Genomic DNA, 14,270 nt, shown 5'->3' with positions numbered 1-14,270 from the left:
AAACGCCAGTTGCACGCAAGTAGTAATAAAACTTCAATATAACTCTGCATGAATCAATTAGGTGAAGCTTCATTTGCACGGAGCGTAGTAGTACTAGTACTAGTACACATGGACTAACCTAGCTAGCTAGTGTTGCAACCGCATCCTTATCACTCCAGTGGCAAAGAAGCTCCAGATCCAATCAAACTAGCTAGTAGTCCATATATTCATACAAGCGGCAGCAACCTAGCCACAGCCAGCAAGCAAGAGCTTCTGAAAGTCAGGATAGGGTGGGAAAAAGAGGGGAGAGGGGCTAGCAAAAGTGAGAGAGTGATAGGGTGAGAGTCAGGATGCAGTTCGCCACAGGGGCGATGAGCTCTCTCCTCCCCAAGCTGGGGAAGCTGCTCAAGGAGGAGTACGACCTGCAGAAGCGTTTGAAGAAGGGGATCAGGGACCTGAAGGATGAGCTCCTGGTCATAGAAGTTGCGCTCCTGAAGGTGTCCGACGTGCCACTAGACAAGCTTGATCCGCTGGTCAAGATTTGGGCCAACGATGTCAGGGAGCTGTCCTATGCCATCGAGGATAGCCTTGACTCCTTCATGGTGCGTGTTGAAGGTGTTGAACCTACCGAGCCACACACCTTCTTCAGGTTCATCAAGAAGACCTGCAAGAAGGCCAGCAAGCTCAAGATTCGTCGCAAAATAGCCAACGACATCAAAGACGTCAAGATCCAAGTTAAGGAGGTGAAAGAGCGGTATGACAGATACAAAGATGTTATTGGTAATACTAATGCCAAAATGGAAGTCGATCCACGTCTCTTGGCCATGTACAGCAAAGTATCTGACCTTGTTGGCATTGAAAAGTCAATGGATGAGCTAACAGAGAGGTTGTCTAAGGGCGATGACCCGTCTGGTGAAAGGCTCAAGGTTGTCTCTGTTGTTGGATTTGGAGGATTGGGCAAGACAACTCTGGCTAAAGCCGTGTATGACAAGCTTAAAAAGAGTTTTGATTGTGCCGTTTTTGTTCCAGTGGGTCAAAGTCCAGACACAAAGAAAGTTCTTAGGGATATCCTCCTTGAACTTGACAGGGAGCTGTACAAAGCTTCAGCGACAATGGATGAATGGCAGCTGATCAACCAGCTGCAGACGTTCTTAGTAGGCAAGAGGTATGCATTTTTACCCTATGCTAGTGTCCTGCATGCTTTTTGTTCTGCTGACATGTAAGTGAAAATACTAGTATGGGTGAATAAAATACAGTGGCATTAATATAACATGTATAACATCCAACCGAATAGCAATGCAACTTTAGGCTTTGTCAGACAAATAAGGAATACAGTACTCCATATGGTTTATTCTTGCCTGCAAAAAGTATATATATGGTCTATTCTCTTGATGATATTTTGCCTTTGATTCATCCAATTGAAGTGGTCGGACCCTGCACAAGCGGGAGCTACTTGCACCGTGCTGCCCCATTTATTATCCCACCGGCCCTAGCCGCCGAGGCCGGCCGAGATCGTATCTTAGGCAGAGGCCGTAGGCTCTGTGCACGGCCTTGGGAGGTGGCTGGGTCATCCAATCCGGCTTGGTAGCAGTGGCGTAGAGGGCGCCGTTGAGGGCCTGGTGGAGGGCCGGTTGCATGAGGGTGTAGCCTTCGGTTAGTGGCCGACCGCTGTGCCTTGCTATATACGGCGGTGGATCTGGTGGTCATCTCCTACATCGGAGGTGGTCGGCCTGAGGCTGGGTGGTCAGATCTCGAGATCCGTCATCAAGTCCCGGCTACGAGTTGGGGAGACTTAGTTGCCGGTGAAAACCGAGCCGACTACAGGTGATGGTGGCGTTCTGCATTGTTACATTGATGAAGGCATCATCGTATAACTATTGTAGACCCACTCGTGCTTCTCCGAGAAAACCCTAGGATCTGGTCTTCCAAAAAGGACAATGGCGAAACTGCAGTGTAGTTTCTCTCTAGGGAGCATCATTTGTGTAGCAGCACTGGAAGACACAGGCAGGAGGTGCAGCGGCTTCATCTTCCACGGACCTTCTAGACTTCAAGTTATGCCTGGCTGACATGTGCTATGCTGTGTCATACCTCTTTGGGAGGTGCTACGCACGATAGATCTTCTAGACTTCAAGTTGTGTTAGCTGGTGGTACTTGGTGACATGGTGTCACGGTTTACCAGCAGCGACACGACGTGCTCATCGGTTTGCGCCCCAAGGAGGTGTTGTCATTGGGTGCCATGGTGGTGTCGACAGATGGCTGGACTGGCAAGGATGTTGCAGATCTCTTTCTGAAGATGGTTCAGCGGTTCGATGATAATGGCGGCTTCTAAAACGTGTGCATGTGATGTACGCTTTAGGTTTGCTGCACCGGTTGTATTTTCAGATACATTATGTGGACGGATCGGTAATGACACCGGTTTTAGATGTGGAGAGTGAGAGCACTCTACATTATCGAGTTTGTAGGTGTGAGTGATGGCTTCGGGTGGCTTGATGTATATTCTTGTGAGACCTTTGTTGAATAAAATGCATCGATTGATGCAGTGACCGGGGGTTTTAACCTCCTTTTCCAAAAAAAAGTTTAAAACTATACATGTAATGTATAAAAAACATATGTTAGTTTTCTTTCACTTTTCCATAGAAATTTTAAGTTCATATTATTCAATGAGCATAGTACATCAAAGAAAAGTCTGAACGGTTAAAAGGAACACACCTACAGCACAAGCATGAGCGTCAACTGACTCGAACACACCGACGTAGAGCTACTCTATTGGATTAGCAACATGCAAGTAAACACAATCAGCTAACCATGTGTACCAGGTTGCTGTGTTTCAACTTTCAATTGGCCAAGCTTGCAAATAATTTCTTCTGAGTGTTTGGGGTACCAACACCATATCATCAAGACCTGTAGAACAGATGTGGCACATCTATTCTTTTGCTAAAATCCGAGATTATTACCGTCAAGCAGTTAACTGGGTAAGTACATGGACTTTGGTTTTGCGGCTAATTAGTGGACATCCAATTATATGCAATATAACCATGTGAAAATGATAATTAAAGACTCAAGTATGCAAAAGAATGCTTTTCAAGTTTGAGATGTATTCCCATGGAAATATAGTACTGTATGTCATTGATGGCATCCAGAGGGAGTATATTATATTATATTATATTATATTATATTTTTGCTATAGTTAAATGCCTTTTTGTCTGATGTGTTGGTGTGCTTGTTCTACTGGGTATACTACTATATGTTATATTGCTTTTCTAATTAAAGATCTTGCCTCTCATGGGAATAGGTACTTCTTTGTGATCGATGACATATGGGATATACGAACATGGGAAATGATTAAATGTGCTTTCATGGACAGTCATCCAGAAAGTAGATTAATCATAACTACTCGTCTTGTTTATGTTGGCACAAAAGCTGGTGGTATCTACAACATGGAACCACTTTCTAGTGATAACTCAGAATTATTATTCTATACAAGGACATGTGGTGGTGAAGGACTAACTTCATCTAACCAACATGTTGAGGTGACTAACAAAATTTTGAAGAAATGTGGCGGTGTGCCATTAGCTATCATTACAATTGCTAGCTTGCTTGTTGGAAAGCAGAGTGAGGATTGGTCTAAGGTGTATGACGCCATTGGTTTTGGGCATGAGGACAGCGAAGTTGTTCAGAACACAAGAAAGATATTGTCTTTTAGTTATTATGATCTACCTCCGTATCTGAAGACATGTTTATTGTATCTAAGCATGTTCCCTGAAGATAGCTTTATTGAAAAAAACACACTCATATGGAGGTGGGTCTCTGATGGTTTTGTCCCAGATAGGTCCTTTCAGTTAGGAGAGAGCTATTTCAGCAAGCTAGTAAATAGAAGCATGATCCGGTGGATAGATCGTGATGATATTTTGAATGGCGAAAGTGGTTGTCGTGTGCATGACATGGTGCTTGATCTCATCCGCACCATATCAAATGAAGTAAACTTTGTTACAGTACATGATATGGAGCATCACGTCACATGTCCAGGAGGAAAGTCAACCAACAAGGTTCGCAGAGTAGCAGTACATGGAAAAGGTGGGGAACACAACTCTTGCATTGCAATGGAGCATGTAAGGTCATTTTATGTTGTCAAGTGCAGTGCCAATAGGATGCCCCTACTTTTGAGCTTTAAAGTACTGCGTGTGCTAGTTATTGAGGACTATGTTTTTTCAGAAGGTAGTAGTCTTGAGCATCTCGGTAAGTTGGTGCAGTTGAGGTACCTAGGGCTAGTGAAGACAGCAGTCAAAATCCCGGAAGGAATAGGGCATTATCTGAAGTTTCTTGAGATACTGGATGTAAGGGGAGGTTTGATCAGTGAGCTGCCCCCATCTGTTGGTGAGCTAATGAATTTGAGGTGCTTGTGGGCTGATAACGGTACAGTGATGAAGGGCGAGATAGGGAAACTGACATGCCTTGAAGAGCTGCAACTATATTCAGTGGAGAAGTGCCCAAACTTCGTCACAGAGGTGGCGAAGCTGACAAAGTTAACGGTGCTCAAGATCTTTTTCCATAAAATAGAGCAGTCTGCAGGCAAGGCTCTGATGGAATCTCTGCGCAACCTGCACAAGATCCATAATTTGAGGATCTTGGATGATGGTCGTGAGGCTATGTATTCGGTTGTCCTTAATGATAGCTTGGAAGACTTGGCACCCTGTACAAAGCTGTACGATTTAATTCTGACTGTCATAGTTATACCGAGGGTGCCATCATGGATCAATCATTTAAGAGTTCCACTCCTTTCTTGTCTATGGCTGAAAGTGGATATGGTAGAAGTTCGGGATGTTCAAACCATCGGCAGGTTGTCGTCACTTCTCGTCCTTGGTCTCTGTAGTAAGGATGAAAAGAGCATATCATATACTTTTTGCAGCAATGAGTTTCACAAGCTGAGACTGTTGTACACGAGGAAGATAGAGATTGTTGTTGGAGAAGGAGCATTGCCGATGCTTGAATGCCTGGGATACAGTGCAAGCGCTGGAAGAAAGGATGCTGCCAGCTTGGTGCAGTGGAGGAGAAATATCTGCCCTTTGCTGAAGTATGTCACCTGTTACCTTGACTGCACTAACAGCAGCTACAGGGAAGTAAGGCAAGCGAAGCAAGCGCTAAGGCAGGCTTCAGGCACCCATCCCAATCTTGATCTCTACATACAAAAAAAGAATTACGATAAGGAGGCAGGTATGCTCATTGATAATCTCGAGTGGATCCTACGTGGTTTGGACAGACCCGAGGATATGGGCCGTCCTCCTGCACACCAGGAAGGAAGGATACGTCGCATGAATAGATCACTCGAGAGAAGATTACGTGACCCGCGGAGCCTCGGGTCGGGAGGTACGGGGAACAAGAAATACAAGGCCTTGTTACCAAATTCAAGAGTTGGCTACATGATCATGCAGGCACCGACCAGGATGAGGTACGTACATACCACTGTCCATCATATCGATCGATAGATATTTCTGTATTTATACTCCCTCCGTTCCAAAATAGATGACTCAACTTTGTACTAACTTTAGTACAAAGTTAGTATAAAGTTGGGTCATCTATTTTGGAACGGAGGGAGTACATGTGTAAATATCATGTCGCTGATGGCCGGCTGTCTGGTTTTTGTCTAATAAATCTCCAGGCGGGCAATAGTGACGACGATGATGATGAAGATTATTATTACGACGACGATGACGGTACCGACCAAGCAGAGGTACGTGCGTACACACTACTCCATCATATTGATTCAGACGCTATATAGAAATCCACATATCATGTTACACACTACTCCAGTCAGACGATGGTGAAGCCACTTGCAGTGGGGATGAGGAGGAGGGGGGCAGCTAACCTTGAATCTCTTCCTTGGGTCATGCCATGTATCTCAAGCTGGTAATAAACGGGCAGCCTCTGTCTCTCTTTTTCTCACACTTGTATCCACATGTGCCCATTATTTATATTGGCATCAGGCGGATGCCACTTAACTAATTACTCTTCTCATTTCTTATATTAACAATTTAATACCAGTAATTTTTCTTTTCTTTTTTTGCGGGGTAATACCAGTAATTTTTCTAAGCAACTCCCCAGTGTATTTTCGATGTTTGTAAGCAATTTTTTTTGGAGATTCCAAATTAGCAGATTAAGAAATACATAGCAATCCATCTGTACAGTTTCACCTTTTTAATTAGGAATCCACCCAAAAACTTTTTGCTTACAGGATGGTGGCCATCTCGAAGGCTTCTATGGACTTACTGTCGCCACTTCGAAGACGTCAGCTTATTTCATCCATGAGTGCGAAGAAAATCACAAAAGAAATATGTTTCTCCTTTAGCATTAGATTGGGTAGTAAAAGAAAAGGCAAAAAAATCGAAAACATGAACAATAAAAAAATGTTTGTTTTATTTAGAGATAGAGTGCATTTCTTTGGGGGGGGGGGGAAGGGATTTTTTTTTGACAAATTTATGTTTGTACCAAGAAAAAATAAATAAGTAAATGTCTTATTATGTTTGTAGCTTACGCCTCGCACTTATTTGATAAATACAAAAACCAAAAAAACGTCTTCATTATTTTTTTAGGTGTGCTTTTTTTTTCATTTTCTCTTCTTTTTGGGGAGGGTGGGTGGGGAACTCTGCCTATGCCATTGTAAGGTGGCACTTATAATCACATAGCCGGTCTCAAGCCCGGAAAAAGGAGGAGAGACCACCCATGTGCTTTTGGATGGTAATGTATATGTTCTGTTGACTTAGCGATCATGGTTGAAATGCAAGAAGTATTTAGGAGAAATATTATTCCGTTAGTTTCAGAAGAAAGAGCTGCCTTCCTTTTCTTTTAGATAATGAAATAAATATTTGCTGTATCAAAGGTCTACATGTTCAAGCCAAGGAATCTCCATTGAGGCGCTCAATCATAGTGAGTAACGACACTAACTCATTATATTTCTATTATTCCAGTAATATCGAAGCTATTTATTCATTGGTTCTCACAAGCATATGTATTCTCTGTTTTTCAATCTTTTCTATGAAGCTCCATTTTGGACCTTTCTATGAAGCAGTACATCTTCTCTTTGAAGGAATTGTTTACTTGCTTTCCTGCCGGTTGCTTGTGTTATAGGATGTCTTATTGTTTCAGTTTTGACTTGCTTGTGTATCTGCTGATAATCAGTCATATATACGTGATCCATACACTGTAATTTTCTAGCGTCTGGTACATAAGGATTCGAAGCGTATCGATGACGCGAAGGATATAGATGATTTGAAGGATACCAAAGGATTAGTTTTTTTTTCTATGGTAATAAATTCTAAGTTCAAAAATTGTCAATGATCCAATATTATATTACACAACTTTTCAAGCTTGATTGTTTTTATCAAAGCTTTTTATAAAACCAAAGTATTGTAAAACTCCAATAATTAAGCCCGTAGGTACAAAATACCATGGTTTTGGAGTATCGACAATACAGTGGACCTGTTTGGCAAGTTCTTATGCACCAACATATAAATAGCTAGCTAGCCATTAGAAGTAGTTTTCAAACGTGCACATTGCTATCTACTTTCAGACGTGCCACATTGCTAGCTAGCAAGATGTTACAAACTGATGAACAAGCATGCACATGCTAGATCGGTGAAATACTCTGGTTACTGCAGTAGTTTTTTTTTTTTTGAAAAGGGGGATTCCCTGGCCTCTGCATCAGAACGATGCATACGACCATCTTATTAAAACAAATAAATATGTTCCAACAAAGTCTTAAAGTCTCCAAAATAACATAAAAAATAGCTCACACAGAGCCAAAAGGGCTAGAAGACAAACTAGCCAAATAAAGGACGCCACAACCGGCTAGGTAAAAGAGAGATAGGTAAACTAATTGTCTATCCTATTACATGACCGCCATCCAAACCGGTTGAAGATATCCCAAGCTATCATCTCCCAGCGGATAGATCCAGTAACCAAACGCTCACTGGCCTCCGTCGGAGTGAGTAGCGACCACGAACGGATCAACGCCGTGGCTCTGAAAACAATCTGCAAAAAATGAATGTGTGTTGTCCTGTTAAAACCAAATCATTTCTGCAGTTCCAAAGCGCCCACAAAAAGGCGCAGACTCCGACCCGAATATGTCTCGCTAACTCGGGCTCTATCCCATTAAGCCACGTTCCAAATAACGTGTTGACAAAACTCGATGGAGTAATATTGAAAGCAATATGGACCGTTCGCCATAAAACTTTGACTAGCGGGCAATCAAGAAACAGGTGTTTGATCGTCTCATCCCGATCACAGAAACTACACCTAGTTGGTCCTGTCCAATTACGCTTTGCCAAGTTATCTTTGGTTAAAATAACTTGTTTATGGAGAAACCACATAAACACTTTAATTTTCAAAAGGACTTTGACAGCCCAAACATGTTTAGAACTAGGAATCGAGCTTGAATTGATAACATCAACATACATTGATTTAACTGTAAATACCCCAGACCTAGTAAGCTTCCAGCGTAATTCATCGTGTTGTTGAGAAAGCTGAACCTCCATTAGTCTACTTGCTAGACAGAGCCAATCTTCCCAATGATTGCCCACTAGCGCCCTTCTGAACTGAATATTAAGGGGGGTAGATTGAAGTACTGTTGTAACAAAAACCTCACGTCGTTGAACAATACGATACAAGACGGGTATTGAATGGCTAAGGGTGTCTGTCTGAGCCATGTATCCTCCCAGAAACGCGTACTAGCACCGTTACCAACAATAAACTTTGTCCTATTAAACATGGATAGTTTGACTTTCATAAGCCCTTTCCAAAAAGGTGAGTCAGTCGGCCTTACTGTCACCTGAGACAAAGTTTTGGTTTGAAGATACTTGCTACGAAGAATTTGCGCCCAAGTGGCGTCAGTCCCACTAGATAACTTCCACAGCCATTTGCTGAGAAGACATCTGTTCTTAACTTCAAGATTCTCAATACCAAGACCCCTGAAGGAGTCCCGGACTAGGGGGTGTCCGGATAGCCGGACTATCTCATCAGCCAGACTCCAAGACTATGAAGATACAAGATTGAAGACTTCGTCCCGTGTCCGGATGAGACTTTCCTTGGCGTGGAAGGCAAGCTTGGAAATACGGATATGTAGATCTCCTACCATTGTAACCGACTATGTGTAACCCTAGCCCTCTCCGGTGTGGCTCTAGTCCGTAGGACGAACAACAATCATACCATAGGCTAGCTTCTAGGGTTTAGCCTCCTTGATCTCGTGGTAGATCTACTCTTGTAACACACATCATCAATATTAATCAAGCAGGACGTAGGGTTTTACCTCCATCAAGAGGGCCCGAACCTGGGTAAAACATCGTGTCCCTCGTCTCCTGTTACCATCCGCCTAGACGCACAGTTCGGGACCCCTACCCGAGATCCGCCGGTTTTGACACCGACAACCCCCTTGGTCTTTCGGTCTACAAATGATATCACATTTGGCTAAACGGTATTTTATTTTTAGTTCATCACCCTGCCAAAAGAATAGTGAGCGATAAAAGTCCACTCGTTTCCTAACTCCAACCGGGACTTCGGAGAACGACAAAAGAAACATAGGCATACTCGTGAGAACCAAATTTATCAGAATTAATCGGCCTCCATATGACATGAGCTTGCCCTTCCAGCAGCTCGGTTTCTTTTCAAATCGGTCTTCGATGCACTTCCATTCTCTGTTTGTCAGCTTACGATGGTGGATTGGTATTCCTAAATAAGTGAAAGGTAATGCCCCCAAATCGCACCCAAACAATTGCCTATAGGCCTCTTATTCGTCATTGGCTCTACCAAAGCAGAACAAGTCGCTTTTGTGAAAGTTAATCTTTAACCCGGTCAATTGTTCAAATAAGCATAACACTAGCTTCATATTTCTTGCTTTGGCCAAGTCATGCTCCATAAAGATGATTGTATCATCGGCGTACTGAAGGATGGACACACCTCCGTCAACGAGATGAGGTACCAGGCCACCCACTTGACCAGCCTCCTTAGCCCTTCCTATCATAATTGCCAACATATCAACGACAATGTTGAACAGGATAGGGGACATCGGATCTCATTGTCTCAGGCCCTTATGTGTCTGGAAATAATGACGTATCTCGTCATTCACTTTAATTCCAACACTCCCTTTTTGCGTATAAGATTCAACCTGGCGGCGCCATGCTTCATCAAAACCTTTCATACACAATGCCCGTTGTAGGAATGGCCATTTTACTTTATCATACGCTTTCTCGAAATCCACCTTAAAAATGACTCCATCCAATTTTTTGGAGTGAATTTCATGGAGCGTTTCGTGAAGGACCATCGCCCCTTCTAGGATGTTTCTGTCCGGCATGAAAGCAGTTTGTGAATGCTGCACCACAGAATGCGCAATCTGTGTGAGCCGATTAGTCCCAACCTTGGTGAAAATTTTGAAACTAACATTGAGAAGGCAGATCAGCCTGAACTGCTCGATTCTCACAGCATCCGTTTTCTTAGAAAGCAGTGTTGTTGTTCCAAAATTTAAGTGAAATAACTGAAGCTGTCCAGAGAAAAGATCATGGAACATTGGTATCAAATCCCCCTTCATAATATGCCAACACTTTTTGTAAAACTCCGTCGGGAATTCATCGGGCCCGGGAGCCTTATTGTTTTTCATCTGCGCTATAGCATCAAACACCTCCTTCTCAGAGAACGGGGCAACCAGAATATCATTATCATTAGCAGTTAGTTGAGGCACATCCTCAATCCTGGACTCATCGAGGGACACACAACTATCCTCCGGAGGTCCAAATAACTGCTTATAATACTTGATGATGTAAAGTTTCAGGTTGTCCTGCCCTACAATGGTTCCTTCATCTTGCTCAAGCTGAAAGATCCTCTTCTTTCTGTGCTTGCCATTAGCAATCAAGTGGAAGAATTGAGTGTTTGCGTCCCCCTGGACCACTTTGCGGACCTTAGCCCGCAACGCCCACTTCAATTCTTTGTCGCGGAGAAGTTCTTTCAACCTCATCTCCGCATCCAGCTTATCCTGGAGCTCTGCGGCTTGCAAGATCGTGGATTCGACTTTTATATCTAGGGTCTGAATCATAAAGAGGAGCCTTTCCTTTTCAACATTATAGACCCCACTAAGGTGTTTAGCCCATCCCCGTAGGAAACTTTTCAAATGCCTAATCTTATTCTGCCAACGCTCGACAGAAGTCGCACCTCCTGCATCCTTAGCCCATTCCTTAGCAATCGGATCCAAGAAACCTTCTCGTTCAAACCATGCCAGCTCGAAAGAAAAGGTGTTTTTGTTTCCCACGTGGTTTGGCTGTCCTGAGTCCATGAATAAAGGTGTGTGATCCGATATTTCGTGCGAGAGAGCCTGAACAGTTACGAGAGGGAACTTCTATTCCCACTCGACACTCGCGAGGACTCGATCAAGCTTCTCATATGTCGGATTTGGCAAAGCATTAGCCCAGGTAAATTTTCTACCGGGAAGCTCTGTCTCTCTCAGATCCAAGCTTTCAATAATGGTATTGAACATAAACGACCATCTGCCATCAAAATTATCATTATTCTTTTCGTCTCTCCTCCTAATGATGTTGAAGTCACCTCCAACTAAAATTGGAAGCTACTCGGATCCGCAGATTCGGACAAGGTCTGCCAAAAACTCCGGTTTAAGCTCGGGTTGCGCGACACCATAAACCGCCACCAGAGCCCAGTTAAACCCAACAGCTTTGGACCTGACCCGAAACTTAACCGCGAAGTTACCCATCACTACACTTCGGACTTCCAGAGAATTAAAGAACTTCAGGCACTGAATTTAAAAGTCACGCATCTCTGTTACACATCTTTTGTCATTTGTCTGAATCATGAGTTCCTGTCCAGAACCCAAATGCCAGCTTTGCCTTGTGCACGCAGTCAATGACACCTAACCTAACGGGACTCTGCATCCTTAACTTTCATTTGTCTGACCACTATCTTGAGATCAGCAGCGAACCAAATTTATGTTTTTCAAAGTATCCTTGTTCTTTTTCTTATATATTTACAGAGTGGCTTCTGCAAATGCTATAACAAGCACCGATCTTCAGAAAAAGTGGAACCATAATACTGCAGCAGAAGCAGTTCTTCTTCCCAGCATATATAGGTCGAACAGTAATGACTCATTGATGTACAGAGAGTATAACTAGCTGCTGATCTGCTCAAAACTGGCTATATGCCCGCAAAAAGTAACATTTTTTTAATGATTGGATTTTGATAACTAAAATTTCTAACATTTCTATATAACACTAATTATGCTATCATTGCATATGTCAAAAATCTATATACTATTTCATACTAATTAAGCATCTAGCACTAAAACAGAAACACAACTTCTATACATCCATTAAAAAACTGAAAAACAACATTATATAAAAAATTTCCATACTAATTAAACAATAATTATATCCATCTAACATGCATTCATACATATATAATAGTGAAAAAATAATAATCTAAATAATCTAAACTAATTAAACATACAAAATACGTGTGTGTGTACTAATTAAACACTAATTATCTAAACTAATTAAATATACAAAATAATAATCTAAATAATCTAAACTAATTAAAGACTAATTATCTAAACTAATTAAACATGCTTGTGTGTGTGTACGGGCTCGGGGCCGGAGGGATCATAGCGGGCGACGGCGACGGCGAGGCGAGGCGACGGCGGGGACGGCGACGGCGGGGACGACGCGACGGGGACGGGGACGGCGCGACAGGGACGGGGACGGCGCGACGGGGACGGGCCCGGGGCGGCGACGGGGACGGGGGCGGCGACGGGGATGGGGGCGGCGACGGAGACGAGCGGCGACGGAGACGATCGAGGGCGGCGGCGACGGCGACGGAGACGACGGGACAGAGGAACAAACAGAGGGAAACTGAAATTTTCGTAGCTGTTGTATATATAGAAGGCACCTTTAGTACCGGTTGGAGCCACCAACCGGTACTAAAGGCCTGTTTTGGCCAGGCCAAGCGGCGGGAAGCGACCCCTTTTAGTACCGGGTGGTGGCACAAACCGGTACTAAAGGCCCCCCCCCCTTTAGTACCGGTTTGCGCCACGACCCGGTACTAAAGGGGGTGCGCTGGCGCAGGTGCGGTGCGGCAAGTTTAGTCCCACCTCGCTAGCCGAGGGGCGACCGCACTGGTTTATAAACCCCCGTGTGGTCGCTCTCTCGAACTCCTCTCCAAAGCAGGCCTACTGGGCCTACGTGTTCTTTGCTGTCCTGTAGGCCCACTTGGCCTTTGCGGGCCTGCATCCTGGCCTAAAAATAGGTTGGGTTTCTAGTCGTATGCAGGCCGCTATGGCCTAGTAGGCGGGCTTTTTTATTTTTTGCTTTATTTATTTTTGTGTTGTTTTTTTTGTGTATTTAGAGTTTTTTTGTGAATATTTTTGCTTTAGGTACAAAAAATTACAAACTTTCTGTTAGTGCCCGTAGTTTTCAAATTTGAATAGTTTAAATTTTGAATTATTTGAAATTAGTGTGAATATTTTTTATATAGTTTTTTCTTTTCAGCTATAGTTTTTCTTCTTTTCTGCTATTTTTTCTTTTCAGCTATAGTTTTTTCTTTTCAGCTATAGTTTTTCATCGTCTCTGCACTCAGGGCTTATAAACCGCTCCTAGTCCCTCTCACTTCGCGAGGTGGGACTAAAAAACAGCTTACGTCTGGTTCATCCATGAACCGGTACTAAAGGTGCTCGTGGGGCCCCAGCCTTACCTGACACAACCTCATTAGTACCGGTTCGTGGTACGAACCGGCAATAAATGGTGATGGTGGGGCCATAGCCTGACCGGAGGCTCACACAGCCTCTTTAGGTACAAACTTTCTGTTAGTGCCTGTAGTTTTCAAATTTGAATAGTTTAAATTTTGAATTATTTGAAATTAGTGTGAATCACTAGTTTGTGAATAACTTAACTTTAAAAATCAGTAAAGGCATGAAAGAATTTGTTTGCACATAAAATTTCTTCGCGTTTTCAAATGCCAAAACACATAACTACCCTAACTATTACAGAGATTCCCCTCTGGGTGTGAAACACAGAAGAAAGTGATGATAGTGAAGCCCATCACATCCCAGATCTTTGGGTGTGAAACTTTTTCTTCGCGTGTGTCCCTTTGCGCCGTAACCATGGAAAATCTTCATCATTTAACGGGATGCTCGGGTCAATATTCACTGTGAATGGAGCAATTTCATCAAACTTTTCATAATCTTCTGACTTGTCTGTCTTGTCATCCACTCCCACGATGTTTCTCTTCCCAGAAAGAACTATGTGCCGCTT

General features: G+C 43.2%; 1 pseudogene; it reads left to right on the top strand.

Moving 5' to 3' along the window:
• The first annotated feature begins 214 nt into the window (after positions 1 to 214).
• Positions 215 to 6,917, top strand: LOC123133113 (disease resistance protein RGA5-like; annotated as a pseudogene).
• The last annotated feature ends 7,353 nt before the right edge of the window (positions 6,918 to 14,270 follow it).

The sequence above is a fragment of the Triticum aestivum genome, chromosome 6B (assembly GCF_018294505.1).
Source record: "Triticum aestivum cultivar Chinese Spring chromosome 6B, IWGSC CS RefSeq v2.1, whole genome shotgun sequence".
Taxonomy (NCBI): Eukaryota; Viridiplantae; Streptophyta; class Magnoliopsida; order Poales; family Poaceae; genus Triticum; species Triticum aestivum.
Note: the sequence above shows the minus strand (reverse complement) of the source record. Positions and strands in the feature narration are given on the sequence as shown.